This window comes from Centroberyx affinis, unplaced genomic scaffold (assembly GCF_046629955.1).
Source record: "Centroberyx affinis isolate AG114_WGS23_722 - 3 ecotype Tasmania unplaced genomic scaffold, CSIRO-AGI_Caff_v1 ptg001548l_1, whole genome shotgun sequence".
Taxonomy (NCBI): Eukaryota; Metazoa; Chordata; class Actinopteri; order Beryciformes; family Berycidae; genus Centroberyx; species Centroberyx affinis.
Window position 1 is genome coordinate 1,906 of NW_027280003.1, and position 13,270 is coordinate 15,175.

At 40.7% G+C, this 13,270-nt stretch overlaps 1 pseudogene; it reads right to left on the reverse strand.

Annotated features, from left to right (window-relative positions):
* Positions 1–5,342: 5,342 nt before the first annotated feature.
* LOC139650836 (E3 SUMO-protein ligase KIAA1586-like) lies at positions 5,343–7,470 on the reverse strand (annotated as a pseudogene).
* Between the last annotated feature and the right edge of the window lie 5,800 nt (positions 7,471–13,270).

Genomic DNA, 13,270 nt, shown 5'->3' on the forward strand with positions numbered 1-13,270 from the left:
GTGTGTGTGTTTGTAAAAGCCACTTCTGAAGGTGCGATGCTGGCTCTTATCTGACGTTTCACCCATTTATGTCTGTTTGTACACACAGAGTAGCTTAAGAGCATGATAATGCATGATACACACACACATACACACACACACTATTCAGCAAGGCGAGAAACATGATCAAACCCTGTGCTTATTCACATCCATATTTCATAAAGCTGCAGCTACTGTATGGAATTATCATACTGAGTGCGTATGTGTGTGTGCCATCACATTATATGCAAGCAGCAGAAAGCCAAATGATTAATTGTGTGTCTGTGTGAGTGTGTAGCGAGAGATTGTGAATGGCATAGATCTCCATGGTCACGGTGGAGTTAATAGGATCATCTCTTGTAACAACTCAGCTAATTCAGGTGAAGGTTCTTCATAGAAAACAATGTGTGCGTACATGTGTGTATGCATGTGTATCTACGTCATTGCCATGCGTATCTAATAATAGCTTTTATTTATACAGCACTTTTTGAAGCAGAGCACCGGAGCTCTGATGGAAAAAGGTTGGTCACCTTTGGATTTGAGTCCATGTCACGGGACAGAAGGGACTAGTCATAAGGTCATAAGTTGACTAGAAGGTGGAAGAAAGTGGACTTGAAGGTCTGAGATGTAGCTACACCATGAAGAGCCTTAAAAGTTATCAGTAACATCTGAAAATCTATTCTAAACCTAATAGGGAGCCAATGCAGAGAGGCTAAAATAGGTGTAATATGGTCATATTTTCTAGATTTAGTTAGACGCCTAGCTGCAGCCTTTTGCACAAGGCACAGTCGGGAGAGGGAACTCTGACTTAAACAGGAGTATAGAGAGTTACAGTAGTCTAAGCGTGTTGGAATATAACTATGAATTACAGCAAAGGTGAGGCATGACTTTATTTTGGAAAGTAGGACTAAAATACTCTCTTTATATGTGTGTTAAAGAAGAGGTTGGAATCAAATAGAACTCCTAGATTCCTAGCTTAACATAAGTTGACAGTTTACCAAGGTTGTCCAAAATATGGGTAGTGGAGTGGGGGGTGCCAAAAAGAACAATTTCACACTTTTTGCTGTTTAGTTGGAGGACATTTTGGGACATCCAGCACTTAAATGTCTGATAGGCAATCGTTCTGGCTGGTAAGGCACAGTTATCATTAGGTCTTATGGGCAGAAAGAGGTGCATGTCATCTGCATAACAGTGGAAAACAACATTATGTTTTTGAATGATCTCACCAAGGGAAGTATATAAATAGAAAACAGTAACGGGCCCAGGATCGACCCTAGGGGAACACCACATTTGTGCTGGACTGGCGAGGAAATGGTGTTCCCTATCAAAAAAGAAAATTATCTGTCAGTAAGATGAGATTTAAACAGTTTCAGAGCAGTGTCTGTTAGCCCAATCCAGATGACAAAGGAGAATGCCGTGATTGTGTCAAACGTGGCACAAAGGTCTAGGAGAATCAAGAGAGAGCAGTCACCTTTGTCAGCGGCAAGAAGAAGATCATTGGTAATCCTAAGGAGGGCAGCCTCTGTGCTGTGCATATCTCTACAACCTGATTGAAATTTCCTAAAAATGCCATTGTTATTCATGAATGTTATAAGCTGTGATGAGACGATTTTCTCTAGAAGGACAATTTGCATATTGGTCTGTAATTGCTAAGGGCAAGGGAATCCATTTGTTTTTTTTCAAGTGGGACTGGACTTAAAGAATGTGGGAACAGAATCAGTAGACAGTAAGCTATTAATTATATGATTATATGTAGAATGTGAGGGCCAGCTATCCCAAGAACCTCTTTAAGGGGCTTGGTAGGGATAATGTCCAAGGGGCAGGAAGAGGATTTCATGTGAGCGATGGTATCTAGTAGAGTCTGAAGGGTAACAGGCTCAAAGCAGCTTAATGGTGCATGGCCTCCTGAGAAGACAGAGTAATCAGGCCCAAGGGGGGATATCTGGTGCCTAACATTCTCCACCTTGTCAATAAAATATTTTAAAAAGTCTTCACATCTTTCCGGGATGTCTCAATATTTAGACTAAATGAGAGGCTAAGGACAGAATCTATGGGAGTTTTCGGCAATAAGATCAGAGAATTGAGATGTCCTTGCATCCTTAACAGTGTTTTGATTGTTCAGCATAAGCTCGCTAAGAATATCCAGGTTAATTTGTAATTTATTAGTTTTCAATTTGCATTCTGCTTGTCTGCATTTTCTCTTTAGTGATTTTTTTTGTGCTCATTTAGCAATAGCAGGGCCATAGGTTTTGCCTTTTTGTCTTTTAGAGGAGTCTTTAGAAAGGCTGAGTAATTTACATTAAAATCAGCAACCAGTATCTCAGCGGGAGGTTGAGGCTGCTTGAAAAAGTCTTGTTGGTAGCAGTGATAAAGGCCTCACAGACTTTTGTAGCAGAAGAAGAGTTGATCATGCGAGAACAAACTGGTGTAACAGGCTTAGAGATGGGGGGAAAAAAATGTAACTTTAAAAACAATGGCTTTTTGGTCAGATACAAAGACATCTTCTAAAATCACATCATGTTAAGATCCATTCCAATGGCACCCTAAACTTTGAGATTTGAGTAACCTTTAGGTGTTCTCAAGATTGCAACCATTGGGGAATGCCGCAAGGTTCCCTGAAGAATCCCATCATAAAGTATGTGGAAACCTGGACAGTACTTCTAGAAACCACTAACATTATGCTGGTTCTTCAAGGAACCCTTTATGGATCATTTTTACTTGTGAGGATCCGTAAGGTGCTTATTGGCATCATTTGGAGTTGTTGATCCTCTTTGACTTTCTAAAGAGTCAAAACTGTCACTGTCCCAATCAATGGTCTGCTTCTAGCTGTCATTTCATAATATTCTGAGAAATGTTTAGATTTTGCCTTTTGTTCTCTTCTTTCTCTGTCTTTCATCTTGTATCTTCTCTCCTGTCTCCTCTCACTCTCCTACCTTTCTACATCTCTCACTTCTTTTTTCTCTCTATCTTTCTGAAACTGTCTATTGCATCTTCTTAAATATGTATATTGTTGTTCTGTCTGTATCTAAATGTGTTTTGTCTTCCAGGCAAAAATTATCCTTCATCTCAACGGGATGAATGATGAACGAATGAATAAAGGTTGAATGAATGATTGAATGAATTTATTTGAAAGAACACATATAACAATGCATTGCAGTCATTACATACATTAAAAATTGCAGAGGATGAAAACTCAATAAAGCCCGAAGGCTTATTTGGGGTTGAATTAAAATAATAAAAATAATAATAAAAAATGAAAAATTAATTGCTGATGTGCAGATGAAATGCTAGCGTGATTGCTTCTGAGTCACCTAGATCATCCAGTCAGTGTCTTCAGGGAAACAAAGTCACAATAAACTCAGAGCCATGCTACCATCAACACATTATTCATACGCAAACACACACACACACAACCAACAAGCATACACTACAATAAACAAACCCATAGTACACTAGCACAATCGATACAGACACATACACACCCACACACACACAAACTACCTTTGACAATACACATAGCCCACACTTCCTTTCCATAATAGACAAACAATATACTCATAGCCCATAATGTGTACACAACCTGCACAAATTGCACACACACACACATAAATATGCATATGCGCACATCTGTCCACACAACAAACCCTCAGCCAAAGCCTCCTTTCCATAAACACACACACACACACATCAGTAAGCACATAAACACCCATGCGCACACACACACACACACACACACACACACTCGACCCTCATATACCACATTGCTTTAATCAATACACATACAAACACACAGCCCACATAAGCACTCAAGGACCATAGAAAAGCTAATTATGTAGCCCTTTCTAAATGGCCTTGCATGGAACAGTAACACTATGTAGCCACACCAAAGCTAAATGAAAACATCCCAGCTAGCTAAACAAACAGGCGTAACGTTAACATGACACAGCAAACCCAGAACTAAATAAGTCAGCGGTTACCATCAGGGAAATCCCAACATGCATCTATCCTGCTTTTAAGAGCCAGGCGGAGTCACTTGCAGCCAGTTTTGCTTTTTACTCATGATTAAAAGACACGTTTGCAGACGAACAAGAAAAAAATAAAATGAGAAGCCTTTACTTGTCCATGATCTGTATGTGATGTTACTACAATTCTGGTTACACAACAAACTGAATGAATGCAAAGGAGCAATTGAAAATTCATGAGAGCGTTTAATACCACGGTTGCCCTTTATCTATTAGGGTATTTGGTTAATGTTTTCTTGTAAAATAGTGCTGATGTAAAACTAGGCAGAACGATCAATACACTTAGCCGTCACCTAGTTTCACCAGCGTTACACCAAATAATTTGTACCCTCACTATTAGTCTGAAAAATAATAGACTAATGACCAGAGTGCGAATTATACAATGACAATGGGGGGGGGGTAAACTTTTTCTCCAGGGCGTAAAGGGAACCCAGTACAGTGCAGGCGTGTGCTTCAGTGAACTGAAGTCTTACAATCCTTACAGTATCTTGCTTGTTTAACGTAATGTCTGCAGTCTGTAGATGATGATGAATCAAATCCATTACACCAGCTCATGGGGCACGTACCACACAACAACTTTTGTAGTCAGTGGTCACCAACAAAGTATTCTAGAGCAAAAATGCCAGCAAGTCAGACCCACACACACACACACACACACACACACACACACACACACACACACAACAACAGAAGACCATCATTTCCGCTCAAACACAGACCCACACAATGCTGTACCAGAACCAAAGACACTATCAACATGCCAAAGATGTAGGCAGATGTGTTACTACCACCCGATAATCTAAATTCGTCAGTTGTTTTTTTACTTTGAAAATAGTCTAATAGAAAAAATAAATCAACATTCCACATCATCGCATTCAACATTCCGCATTGTAGATCCTGTACTGGTCCCAGTACCAAAATGAATGGATAAGATAGGACTCAGTCTATAGGCTCAAAAGCCTAAGCTAGAGTGACTCCCATCTTTTCCATTAATTCAGAAGTGAGAAACATATGGCTCCTATGGAAAAGATCCTGTAGAATATGGATTTATTTTTTCTATTAGACTATTAGAAAACAGCTGACAAAGTTTGATTTTGGGGTGGTTTATGCCTTTAAGTAGTAGCTAGGCTAATGTTTCAGTTTTCAAAGTAGTCTAATGCAAAAGATTCTATCAAATCACTCTTACCTTAAAAAATTGACCACAGAGGTTTAGGTTGACTCTCCTGGGCTTTCCTCCCTCTCACCCACGATGTTGAAAGACGATGGCCAGCTTTCACCCAGGACGTCACAAATGGAGTAGGGTCAAAGATCTCCAAAGGTGGTCCACTGATGTCCAAAAAAAGGAAAGAGGACAGACTCTTTGCGCGGAGCCTGTTGCGAGATTTCCTGTCCGTCATTAACTGCCGAAAATCCTCTCTCACATTCGGCAGAGGTAGCCAAGTAGGTCTTACTGGCAATAAAGTCTCTTCAGCAGAAGTCTCTTCAGAGTCTCTCCCTCCTATGTCCAAAGTCCTCAATTGCTTCTCTGGTTGGTTCACCTAGGAGTTTGGCCATCTTGTGCACCTCAGTCTCACCAAACAAGACAAGCTCTTCACGCATTTTGTGGCCAGCTGGACTTCTCAAGGGGCCTCAGTAACTGAACAAGTTCATCACTTGGCAGGCGGGCAGTCAAGTTGTCAACAACTGCTTGGTAAAATTGAGGGCTATTTGTTTTCCCTGCTCTCTCACCTTTAAACTGGCCAGCCAAGATGCTCTGTTGAGCCTTTGCTGTTGACTTTCCACCCTGCATTTTCATTGCAGTTAGAATTTCAATTGTCTGTTGGATGTAGCGGTGACTGTCAACAAGTGTCGTGCAGCTTCAGTGAGGCTCTGCAGTTCCCTTAAAACATCTTTCATGCAGGCCAAATCACACAAAAAACTTGCATTGGTGAGGTACTTCAACTGCCCAGTGTACTTCTTCCTCACACTGTCAGAATGAGATTGGTCCTCACTTTCAGTTTTAAAATGTTTTGCCAGAGCAGGGAAACTCTTCCACACTGCTCTCACTGTGTTAAAACTACTGGCAACAGATCTTGGTGAAGGCCAATCTTCAGAATTTGAATGTTTAGGTCATTTGCTGTTTCTTGTAGCAACCGTGCAGTTTTGTGGGAATGATGAAACAAGCTGTATAGCTTTGAGATGAACATTTCGAAATGATTGCAGTCGGACACAGATTTCAATGAGTCATGTACAGCTAACTCCAATCGGTGAGCTAAGCAGTGAATGGATTTTACATTGGGAAAGTCACGTTTTAGTTTAGCGATGACTCATGACTCACATTTTTGTAGCCTGTCAAAACTGAAGCTCCATCAGCTGGAATGCTAATGAGATCATCATAGAAGCCAGCTTCCTGTAAACCTCTTCTCAACGCATTGGCATCAGTGCCCTCTTTCAATTCAACCAGATCTATACAGATGTTATCGACATCCCCATCTCCAGTTACATCGCATCTGATGAATATTATCATGTATGCTAGACCAAACACTGTGCTCTCATCAACTGTTAAGCTAATGCGGGAGTTCTTTTCTTTTATATTTGACAGCACTTTTTTCTTCATTTCAGTTGCTATGTGGTCCACAATTTCAGCACAGGAGTGGTCTGAGCGGTGCACATTTCCCACTACAGTTCCATTCAGTTCTTGCAGCTTCATCAGTGGAGTCATCTTTCTAAATGCCAATCTTTCTTTTGCAATTGCATATGCAGTTCTGAATGAGGTTGCTGTTTCCTGAATTAAACTTGCATTCATTTCCATCACTTTTTTGGGCAGCGTTTCCTTCTTTTTCTGGCTGGCTATTTCAGTAGCCCTCTGATGCGATGCACTATCTCTGTGTTTGTAAAGTTTCTTTGCCAGTGTCTTTTTACAACTACTGCCCGCTACTCCATTGATCCATTCATCAGAAAAGTGCATTCCAGGGCCTTTGTCAGACAGTAACAAATTCTTTGCATCTCTGCATGAGCTGCATCCCATTTTACCATCCTTTGTGTACAGTCAAGGGTTCCTGTCCTTCCAACCATGCCACTGCTCTCTTGTCCAGCAATCAGGTGTTTGTTGTCCTGTCTTCTCTGGTGAATCATGTGACGGTGGATCATTTGGTGGTGGATGATCTCCAGCTCCTTTGGTCTTCAGAAAGATGTTGATATTCTTATGTTGTCAAGACACACATGAGGATAAGACAAACATAATGCTTTCTAGGGGGTTTCTGAGGGTATGATTGTTGTGCATCCCATCAGTTTCTGAAAGTACTATTTGCCTAAATATCTGGTATGATGGCATACATCTTTAAGTGCAGTCTCCTTTCTAACTCACCTCTTTGCTACTAGGTCGTGCCTGCTCACTGTCCTCCTGACCTCCTCCTGCCTGCTGACTGTCATTCTGACCTCCCTCTGCTTCCTTAATACAACAGCACATAAATGTAAAACTCACCATCACCCATACTATCCTGCTCAGTATTAAGCCTGCATGACAACCACAGAAAATACAGGCTGCATTATCATCTCTAAGTCCTAATTCTTACAAGCTTCAACTTACTAACCCGTGCTAATGACCCTGATTCCACTGGCTTGAAACAGTCCAGAAAACAATCTGTACAAACAATCATAGGATAAAGAGACAACTGACTACTCGCTTCAGCTCATGTTCAGTCATATATTTTCTTCGATCTATATCCGGAAGTGAATTTATCCCATTCTTTACACTGTGTCAGTCATAGTTAAAAGCTAATGCATTTGTTAAGTTAGGCAACAATGCATGGAGGACTAGCATTAGCTTCAAGGACTTACTAAAGCTTATATTTAAAGCTGCCTTATTTTTTGCCTTTTCCCTATTTGTTCAAATTCTTCTTCTTCTGTTTTTTTTTTTCTTCTGGCATTATTATAGTTGTAATTATTTATTGTAGGAAATCTTCTCTGCACACAGGAAGTGACAAATCTAAACTTAGGAGCAAAATCCAAACTGTGTTCTAAACAGTAGAGAGTAAGCACTCCGTACAGAGAAAACTGAACTCCCCGATGATGGCTGAACCTCTTCACCACCTTCACCCCCACCAGAGAAGAAAAAGACATTTAGGTCTGAGAAGTGTGCAGTTTACTGTTGTCACGTTGTAGGACTTCTGGGTAACAAAGTCCTCAAAATTAAAACACTTGTCTCTCGCTGCCCATTGCCTGCCAATGTGCAAAGTTCCTAGTGCAGCTTTAGCAATTCTGGCAGTTGATTTGAACATACAGTATACCAGTAATGCAGAGATTATATAGGCCTACTTATTGCTGACATAAAATGACAGATCTCACTGTTTAAGTGTGATCATACAATGTGCAGTTTCATCCAAGCAATCTGACTGGTCAAAGATGTGTTCCAACTGGGCTGATAATTCCCATTGCTATGTCAACACTTGGGGTAACCAGGGAACTCGTTAGAGGTCTTTCTTGCTTTCCCCTGTTTTTTTTTTTAATTTGTGTGTATTTATAGTACTTTGAAGAAAACTTTCCAGTAATTACACTTGCATTGGTAACTATTGCATAATAGCCAAAAGAGCAGACAATGAAAGATTGGCCGTTTTCTGTGCCCTAATCACCCTCTGAGGGGCTCTGTGAGTGAGTGTGTGTGTGTGTGTGTGTTTGTGTGTGTGTGTGTGTGTGTGTTTGTGTGTGAGAGAGAGAGAGAGAGGGGGAGAGTTGCACTCACCACCCTCTAGAGTTTCTCAGCAACTCAAATATGTACACAGTAGACAACTTCAGATCCAACCACAACAAACATACACACAGGCACACACACATATCTGAACACCTACACACACACACACACACTCACATACACACGTCTCTTAAACACTGTCATTGTATGATGTGCGTGTGACTGTGTGTTTATTGTGGTCAAATCTGAAGTTGTGTAAATATTTGAATCGCTGAGAAACTTTAGAGTGGCCTCTCACAGTGTGTGTGTCCATAGGATTCACTGTGTAATGACAAGGGAGTATAATACCTTCATAAACCATATAACATACCACTTAAAGAGGTGAGAAGTGTGTGAATGTGTGTGAGATTACACTTCTAGAAAAGTGTTGCTTACTTGTGTGTAGAGGCAGAGATTAGGAGATTAAGAGTGAGACTGCAAGTCCACGTTCAATTTTAATTTATCAAACACATGTGTGGGTCTTCAAAGTTAACGACTATCTGTTTAAAGAATATACAGTATATAGTGGTTCTGACTGTTGCTGACTATCTAGGATGGTCATATAATAAATAATAAATGTTAACAGTTCAGTACAGTCTGTTGTTCACTGAATCAGGAGACAGATATGGATAGGAAGAAATTATTATAGGAAACTAGGTGTTCTGTAGATAAGATAATTAATGATGTATCAGTAGAGCGTGTGTGTAGAGTGCTGAGAATAGTAGAAATGGCTGATGATAGAAGATGACCTCGTCCTGACTGAATACAAAACATGGTTAATTTTTAATCCCATCATGTGCCACATGTCTATCTGACAAAAAGAGGTCATGAAGCAGATGCACATGCACGTGCACAGATTGTGTTGAAAGGTTTGAGCCAACGTCGTCCTGCTTTTCTACTCAAAAATGAAACCATTCGTTCATGTATTATTTGTGTTTGTTTACCATAAAACAGGACAGGATATATTGGATATACATGGAAATAAAGTTGCTGCACTCAAACTTTTTTTTTTGCTTTTTACTTGTTTTCCTGTGCCTCCCAAAAATGTCTGTGCACTCCCTCCCACACACACACACACACACACACACACACCCAGACAAACACAGCCACATAAATATGTGTATACACAAACACATAATGACACCAGTAGTACAAGAGCTCTCATCCACACTTTGCCCTCCTCTCTATAAGTGTGTGGGTGGAAAACCTTTTAGTAATACTACTCCTTGTCAAGAGGCAGCACTCTGGTAACAGCATGTGTGTCTGTGTATAAACACAAATGCGCATGTGTGCGAGAAAATACAGCGCACATCAGCTAAAAAGTGTGTGTGTGTATGTGTGTGAGTACACCCTTTTGTTCATGTGTGATTAGATGCAGCAGCTGTCAGTGTGAGTAAATGCGCATTTGTGTGTACATAAGTGTGTTTCTCTGTTTTTTTATATGTGTGTGTGTGTGTGTGCATGCGCCGCGGGGGGCAGGCTCTTGCCCTTGCTTCTAATTGAAGCTTGTGCGCTGTCAGCATTGGTCAAGTGGTCCTCTCGACTAAATGACTTAGCTGGCTAGAGCAGCAACAACATAGCATGCATAACTATCACTCTATTAGCCCCATATAAACACAATGATTACTATAATGGAGACGGAGTGAGGGGGAGGCAGAGAGATGGAGAGAGATTGAAACGGGGGGAGTGTGGGGAGGTGGAGATGAGAGAGGGAGGGAATGAGAGAAACAGTGAGATATGACAGACCGAAAGTTAGAGGGACAGACCGATATATACACAGCTATATCTCCATTAAAACCATATACAGTAAATTCTAAATTACTTAAAGCTGTAAGGTGCAACTTTGTTTCAAATGACAATAAATAAGTAGGATATATTCTACATGATCAGTCTGTGTTTGTCTGTGATCCTGTGTGTGTCATGCCTAAATCCCCTTGTTTGCATGAAATTGGCTTTTGAAATGATGTTCATGGATGCTCTGGGGCATGTACCATTTGCCACAGCGCAGGGAAGTCATAGCAACAACAACAATGGCGGAAAGCAGGAAGAGAGGAAAGTAAAGCTAAAGCTAAATATGCAGCAGGCGAGGCCCGTTCAAAATGTCAGTGAACACTGGCATTGCTTTTCCATGCTGGTGTGATCTGAAGAAGACAAAAGAGCTGAGAAGTGACGGAGATCAGAGCTTAATAAAAAAAACTAAAAAAAAACTCTGATTCTACAAATGCTACTTATTCCTATTGAAGGCTTAGCTGATGAAGATTTGACTACTGTTGACAAAATGTACTTGTAGTAAGTCGCTTTGGACAAAAGTGTCTGCTAACATAATGTAATTTTATACTGCTAGACAGATGGGATGTTAGCCAGTTTGCCACATTTTCTACATAGAAGGCTAGCAGCTACTTTGTTCCACAGAAAATGACTGAGTGAATGAGATGTGTGACAAGTGTTAGGGTGTAAACTTGCCCAAATGAGGGAGAGGAGGCCAATGCACTTTGCTGCTTCATGGTCAAAACTTGCATTTTGTGTGGCTTTAAACAGAAAGAGGGATACAGAGAGAGACAGAGAGCAGCCTGATCCCATAATGATTGTCAGAAAATCATAGTACCAGCAGCACACCTTTGATGCCAAATGAGCTAGCTGGAGTAGCGTCTATGCAGTGTGAATAGATATCACTGAATTAGTGGCACCCAAATACAGGAATTACTATGACACTGACAGCTAGATGGATAAAACAAGAATTCCCTTTTTTTAGCCACCAATCCAGCTGGAAGAGGGAGCAGAAAGGGAGAGAGGAGGAGGTACAGTGACAGAGAAGTGAGAATAAACAAGGTAGAAAGACAGAAAACAGGGAAGTTTTCTGTCACTACGACGGAGTTCAGTCGTTTGCATTCCACAGAGGCAGTACACTTAGAGATCAAAAGTGTAGCAACATTATGAGCGTGTTTGACATGGCCAGGCGAGAGGAGGAGAAGGCTCCTGCATCGCCGGACTGATCTACAAATCACTTCCCATCCGAAACACTTAACTTATCTTTTTAATTTGTAAATTATTCAGGTGGGCAGCCTTCGCTTTCATCTCAAACGAGTCTAAGGTATCTTTGTTTTATACAAAATATAATCCCAGATTTATTTATTCCGAAATATTTTCTTTTGGCATGTAATTTATCTAGTGCAAGCAAAAATAGCTTGGCCCAAGAAAAAGTTTCAGTCACAAGATTATCTTTTGTTTTAAACCTGAGAGGGAAAAAAAATCGCGACAGAGATGGAGAGAAAGGGACAAAAGATGAGAGGGGTGGGGGGGGGGGGGTGGAGAGTGTTTTAATAAAACCATATGGAAAACGCTTATCTAACTAATGTTTTACTGTTTTATTGTTGGCATGGTACACACACACACAAATAAAAACACAGGCGTGGATATTAAAACAAACATCCTCTTAGCTAAAACACAGGATTTGAGGTAATTCTCAAGATTACCATACTTATCCCATCTTAATCTTCAAATAGGAGTTTTGGGCACTTTCTACTTTTCTAAAAAGCGGAGTGAGTTTTATAGGAAGACATCGTGCCATGGCTCTGAGGGTGCTTACACACACACACACACACACAAACACACACACATACACACACAAACACACACATCTCCCTTTCTCTCTCTCCCCCAGCCTCATACCCAAAGTACATTGACATAAGGTTGATAACTTATAGCGGTATGGTTGCAGGGGCGGAGCCAAAGGGGTGGCCAGGCGGGCACTGGTTAACCTTGAAATCTGATTGGCCACCCTTGTTGTCACCCAAAATGTCCTTGTACGTCATTGGCTGTTTAACTCTGATTGACACATTGAAATTGTCTGAAATGTAAGATTGTTGAAGTGACCAAGGCGCCCTTTTTGACAGAAAGAAGTGCTGAAGAGTGTGGCAGGTGTTGATATTATGATATTAAGTTTCTGTCTAGCCTATATTATGTTTCTGTGAAATTAATAATTTCACAGTCCAGTCTGTTTTTCACCTAAATAATCACTGGACAATACAAGTGAAACGAATCCTTGCAGTAATATAAATTTTATTAAAAATGTTTTGTTTCTGAGCATATTCAAGCTTATTTGCTGAATCATGAGTACACACAATTGATTAAAAACAATCAAACTATATTGCATTATAGTTCATTTTTTAACTCTCTCACTTATGGTCCTTGGACCCCCCAAATTAGTGGTGACCCCCTAGAGTCCTAGAATCACCACTGTATGGTGCTATCTTGACCCAGGAGTCCCGCAAGTTTTTACTCCAACCAAACACTACAGCAGCAACATTTCACTGATAAACACACTTTCCACTAGAGAGGGCGGAGCTGAGCAGTCAAATCAGCTGCTGTAATGTTTGGTTGGGATGAAAACCTGCAGAGTGTTGGGTCACAATGGCACACAAGAGAGAGAAGCAGTGTCTCGGTGAACATCCTGGTGATGAGGATTCTTGTGCACGTGTGCAATCAAAGGAAAGTTGTTGGAGCCACCGCACCAAAACGCTTT